Source organism: Oryctolagus cuniculus, chromosome 4 (assembly GCF_964237555.1).
Source record: "Oryctolagus cuniculus chromosome 4, mOryCun1.1, whole genome shotgun sequence".
Taxonomy (NCBI): domain Eukaryota; kingdom Metazoa; phylum Chordata; class Mammalia; order Lagomorpha; family Leporidae; genus Oryctolagus; species Oryctolagus cuniculus.
The window spans coordinates 82650541-82657090 of record NC_091435.1 but is presented as its reverse complement, the minus strand read 5'-3'; positions in this window follow the sequence as shown (position 1 = coordinate 82657090).

Genomic DNA, 6550 nt, shown 5'->3' with positions numbered 1-6550 from the left:
CTGCCATTGTCTCCATCTGGGTCTCCTATGTGCATGGCAGGGTCCCAGGGACTTGGGCCATCTTCTGCTGCTTTTGCAGGCACATGAACGGGGAGCTGGATTGGGAGCAGAGTAGCCAGGATGCAAACCTGGCTCTGATGTAGGATCTGGCGTTGGAGGTGTTGTCTTTACCCATTGCATCACAAGGCCAGTCTAGAAGCAGTCATCTTAAGTCAGTTTGCAGATGGCTCATCAAGATTATCTTTTAGGTTGGTTACTTTGATTGCCTGGTTGGTGGCTGTAGACCTTCATTTCAATAGTTAAGCAAATTCGTAGTATTACTGTAGCACGGGTTACTTCTGGGAAACATTCTGGGCAATATTTCTCCCAGACACACTGTCACCCTGTGCTTTGTAGCCTTGTCTTCTTATTTTGCAGTTTTTTTTTTTTTTTCCCTTGGCATCAAGTTCAATGTAAACTGGACTCAAACCTTCCTAAGGTGGGTATAGATATAAGGTCTAGGCTGGTCCCTGGCGGTAAGTTACTCTTCCCTGGCCACAGAGTGAACAGCATTGCAACACCTGACGTGTGATGAAAATCGTTTTAAGACAGAAGGCCTGAAAGATCTGAGGTTAGACACTGCCGTTTGATAGCCGTGCCACTTCTAACCAATTCTTTTGTAACCGTCCTCTGTAAGATGAGTAGAATATCTACTGCACAGGATCACTGAGGGCCAAAATTAGATGACACAAATACTAGTGCCCAGCCCAGGTCCTGGACAACATAGGAGCTCTTGGTGCCTGGGAGCCCCAGCCCTGCTCTATGGCTTTCCCCAGCATTTGGGAGACTGTGAGATGAAGCGGGGAAAGCAGGCCAGCTCTCACAGATGTGGCCATCACATGCTTGCCTCCTTCCCCACATTTCCATGTATGAGAAGTAAAAGTCTTGGCAGGGTTATTTTCCAAACCAGGGGAAAACTGTCTACTGTGCATTACTGTGCATGTTAAACTGAAGAAACCAAAAATCTGACGATTTGGTATTTTTCCTGCAACTGAATTTGCTGACTTAGAATTTAAATTTAATGGTGTTTGCAAGTTTGTGTGTGTGTGTGTATGTGTGTGTTTATATATCTTTTTTTTTTCACCATTTACATGAACCTCACCCAGCTGCTCACAATGTTCTTTTTAAAGCCCCTTCTTTAGTTTTATTTTTCATTGAAAGTGCTTCTTTTGAACAGTGTTTGGCCATTTGGCAGGCAGCTTACCAAAGTATTAGTCTTTAAGATGTCATATTTAAAACCTAGAGGAAGCAAAACTCAGACAGAAATCAGAGTTACAAGCTCAGATGTCAAAAGAAGGAAGATGAAAATAATAAAATCCAAACTGACTCATTGACATTTTAGAAATAAAATCAATATAATTTTTTTAATTCAATAACTGTCCTTGGCAGACTTGGGTATACCTTTAGAGAATTTACTGAAATCAGTTGTCTGAAGGGACAGCACGAACGCACTGCAGTTTTGTCAAATTTGTATCTAGAATTCTGGAGCACCAGTTAATTTACAGCCTTATTTGTAGAATTATCTGGGAAATCCCTTCAACATGAACACGAATTCAAAGTTTGACATCTTAAGTGAAAAATAAGTGAATTCTCCCAATGCTCAATCTTCTCAAATTGTCCCACTCGGATGGTCCCTGGATCCCTTTTTTGGAAATTCTGCCCTGAGAAGTCTGTAAGTCACGGATGTAGTACAAGTCCGTGTATCGTGATTAGACTCATAAGGTGGCAGCAACATGTGGAGAAGTTGCTTAGGGCCACGTTCAGAAGATAGATTGCCTAGGACTGAATTCTGGTTGTTGCTTCTTAGCCATGTGACCTGGGGCAAATCATTTAACCTCTGTATAATGCCACTTTCAATATCTGGAGAATGGGGATAATATTAAGTCTTATTTTTAAGGATTATTATGAAGATTACATCAGCTAATACATTTAATGGCCAAAGAAGAGTGCTCAGCACATAGTAGATGATCGATAAATGTTAGTTGTTGTAATTTATCCCTAACAACAAGTATGTTCCCAGCCAGTTAGATCTCTCTTTAGTTCTTTAGCTGAATCAGACTGGTGATAATGATAGTCTACATACAGTATATCCATGGGAAAGAGAAACACTCAGAACAATTAACCAGGACATGGCAAATTACACATCAAACCCAGGCCAATCTGCTCCCATTGAACCCTGCTGAAAACTCAACATGAGTTGGCAGTGTGCGGTGGCTATTAAAGTAGCATGTGGTGGCAGACAGATGGCATTCACAGAGGCTGTAGCACCTGCAACAGAGGAAAGATGGCCCTGCTCCCTCTGGATTGGTCAAATCATGCTTCCAAAAGGGACCAGAGGGTGAGGAGACACACAGTCAGTCCCGTGGTGGCCCTTAGAGGGGATTATAGATATTTAGTCTGGAGAAAAGAAAACAGCTATGGACGGGACAGTAGTCTTCAAACAATAATTTACAGAAACTGGAGAGAATTTATAGAAAGGAGAGGAATTCACCTTAACACAGATGAAAACTTTCTTTTTAAGGATTTATTTATTTATTTATTTATTTATTTATTTATTTGAAAGTCAGAGTTACAGAGAGAGAAAGCGAGAGAGATCTTCCACCCACTAGTTCACTTCCACATGGCCTCAACAGCCAGGCTGAAGCCAGGAGCTTCATCTAGGTTTCCCTTGTGGGTGCAGAGACCAAGGCACTTGGGCTATCTTATGCTGCTGTCCCAGGCACATTAGCAGGGGACTGGATCAGAAGTGGAAAAACTGGGATTTGAACCGACACCCAAATGGGATGCTGCCACTGAAGACAGTGGCTTAACCTGCTGCACCACACCGCCAGCCCCAGGTGAAAACAGTTCTAACTGTCTAAAGCTCTCTGCTTTAGGAAATTGCAGTTTTCTCTCAGTGGAGCAGTAAAGAAGAAATTCAACAGCTACCTGGTGGGATGCAGTAGAGGATTTTCTTTTATAAATTCAATATACGTTATTGAGCACCAACCAGAGGCCAGGGAGGGTTCATAAGTTCAAGTTCCTTCCAAGTTTAAGAGTCCATTATGAACCTAGTTCTAGTGTGTTCAAATGAGACTAAACAGAGCCTCCTGTCCTTTTCAAAACCTCACCTGGACCACTATACTAGTTGGCACATGTATCCTCATAATTAACCAAAGACTGATTATTCTCCTTTATCTGCCCTAAGCAACCTTTGCCATTTGCTATAAAATGGGGGCAAACTCCTCCATATCAATCTAACTGTTCCTGCTCTGTGTTCTCCTTGTGTGAGCTTCCTTTAAGCACGGGGAAAACAAAAATAATTTGGTCAGCAGTATAAGGACAGGAAATGGAAGATTTCCAAGTATATTTTAAGGAAAAAAATACACGATAAAGTGGAAAATCGTACCACCCTCTGGCCTATGAGCTGCCAGTCCACCAATCATTGCCTGGAGTGCAGCCTGTTCCCACGTGGCAGAGCTCCATGTTTTCATTTTATGATTCTGGTGAGTGCCCCAGACTTAGGACTCCAAGGTAAAGGAACGAATATAGCATGCTAAATACGAGAGGGATCTGTGCAGGTTATGAAGGTCTGCCATGTGGGAAGAGTTCTACCATCACTGACCAAAGTGTGCGTTGCTATTTGAAACCATTAAAAAGAGTCTGTTTATCTACATTTTCTAATTCAACCTCCCAACTCATAAAACCGCAATCAATATTTGCTGAAGTGTAGGGTGGCAGAAAGTTGAAAACAGTAGCAAAGTAACAGGGAGAAACCTTCAGAGTTGAAGTTTAACTTTGAGCAGGTCGTTTATTCTGTTCACTAAAAAGACTTGTGCTCTGAGAAAGGAGATGGCCTAGAGCCATCTCCTGTAGTTCTATATCTTTTTTAGAAACATGTTTCTAATATATTGTAAATATTTATTTGAAAGGCAGAGAGAGAGAGAGAGATCTTCCATTTACTGGTTCTCTCCCCAAATGCCCACAATAGCCAGAGCTGGGCCAGACCCAACCTAAGACCCCAGAATTCAATCCGGGTCTTCCGTGTGATCAGTAGAGATCCAGATATTGAGCTATCATCTGTTGCCTCCCAGAGGGTGCATTAGCAGAAAGCTGGGCTCAAAAGCAGAACTAGGACTCAAACCCAGGCACTCTGACATGGCATGCAAGTGTCTTGACTGCCGTGCCAAATGCTCATGCCTCCTGTAGTTTGCAAACACAGGTCACAGCCCATTGGGAAGTCAATTGAATGGGTTGAAACCAGCATTTTTACAGTTAAATAGCATAGAACATTCCGGAATGCTTTGCAGAAATCAAGGGTATTATTTCATGAAACTTTTATTTCTGTTTCATACTGTGTGTACTGAGTTGTGAAGGCAGAAATTTTTCCATGAAGCACCGTCAAAAATGTTTCAGAAACATTGAGCTAAGAGACTCCAACTACCATTTGGATTACAGGTAGGATCGCAGAAAAAGCAAATGGCTTTAGAACTTTTATTGATAAATTGACAGATTAAATTTTTGAGATTTATTTATTTATTTGAAAGTCAGAGTTACAGAGAGAGAGGGAGAGACAGAGAGATCTTCCATCTACTGGTTCACTCCCCAAATGGCCACAACGGCCAGAGCTAAGCCAGGCTGAAGCCAGGAGCCAGGATCTTCTTCTGGGTCTCCTATGTGGGGGCCCAAGCTCTTGGGCCATCTTCTGCTGCTTTCCCAGGAGCATTAGCAGGGAGCTGGATCAGAAACGGAGCAGGGCCAGCGCTGTGGCGTATTGGGTAAAGCTGCCACCTGCAATTCCAGCATCCCATATGGGCACTGGTTTGAGTCCCAGCTGCTCCACTTCTGATCCAGCTCTCTGTAATGGCCTGGGAAAGCAGTAGAAGATGGCCCAAGTCCATGGGCCCCTGCACCCACGTGGGAGACCTGGAAGAAGCTCCTGGCTCCTGGCTTCAGATCAGTGCAGCTCAGCCATTGCAGCCGTCTGGGGAGTGAACCAGTGGGTAGAAGACCTCTCTCTCTCTCTGCCTCTGCCTTTTTTCAAATAAATAAGTAAATCTGTCACATTCTCCTTGCAACTCCATTTAAAAAGCATATTAAGGCCGGCGCCGCGGCTCACCAGGCTAATCCTCCGCCTAGCGGCGCCGGCACACTGGGTTCTAGTCCCGGTTGGGGCGCCGGATTCTGTCCCGGTTGCCCTTCTTCCAGGCCAGCTCTCTGCTGTGGCCAGGGAGTGCAGTGGAAGATGGCCCAGGTGCTTGGGCCCTGCACCCCATGGGAGACCAGGAAAAAAAGCACCTGGCTCCTGGCTCCTGCCATCGGATCAGCACGGTGTGCCGGCCGCAGCGCACCGGCCAAGGCGGCCATTGGAGGGTGAACCAACGGCAAAGGAAGACCTTTCTCTCTGTCTCTCTCTCTCACTGTCCACTCTGCCTGTTAAAAAAAAAAAAAAAGCATATTAACCAAAACCAGTATTTTTTTCAGAGCAAGACAAAAATTTAGTTTTCTTAAGTAATGTATTTTTTAAAAATATTTACTTATTTTATTTGAGGCAGAATTACAGAGAGGAAAAACAGGGAAAGAGAGATCTTCAATCTGCTGGTTCACTCCCCAAATGACCACAGAGGTAGGGCTGATTCAGACCAAAGCCAAGAGCCCTCTTCTGGTCTCCCTGGTGGTGCAGGGGCCCAAGCACTTGGGCCATCTGCTGCTTTCCCTGCTGCATTGGCAGGGAGCTGATAGGAAGTGGAGCAGCTGGTGCCCATATGGGATGCCAGTACTGCAGGTGGCAGCTTAACCTGCTATGCCAATGTGGGCCCTTGTGATGTTCTAATTTATTTGATTCAGTTATCTGGAAGAACACTGTGACAACATTGCAAATTTGTTAGATGTCTTCCTTCTAATGCTGCATGAGAAATGTTATTGATACTTCAATAACATGTTAACTTCAATAAAATGTTATTGATACTTCAAGGCTATTTCTGAAGTCCCTGTGTTGCTGCTGTCCCCAGCAGTGATGTCCCCCAAGTACTTACTTATCTTTTTGCCTCACAAATTATGCGGAGGGAAATAAATATTTAAAATTCCTTTAAATAAAATAATTTGGTTTTGCTCTTTTCAGAGCAATGAAAAGATGATGGGATGTTGACTGTGTTTGGTGCATAGAACACAGGCCAACAACCACCTGGTTCTGCGTAGCATCGTCAATTTTCAGTCTCCTTGTTTGTTCTTTAGAAATTATTACCTTGGTTCTTTGTCTCACATGGAAGAAGAATTTCCAAGTGGACAAGCAGAGAGATTTAATAAGATTTATTAGAGTCAAAGACCTCTAGCCAGAGTGGCAGGGAGGGGGGCTTCCAAGAAAGGAAAAAATCCAAAGGGGCTGGTGGTGAAATCGGTCAAGAACCCCTGGGGTTTTTAAGAACAATTTCGAAGGAAAAAAACTGGACAATCAGATTGGCATTCAGTTACCAGGCAGGGACAAAACCCATCAAAATACCTGATTTACAGTTCTCCATCTTGTCTGGCCTGC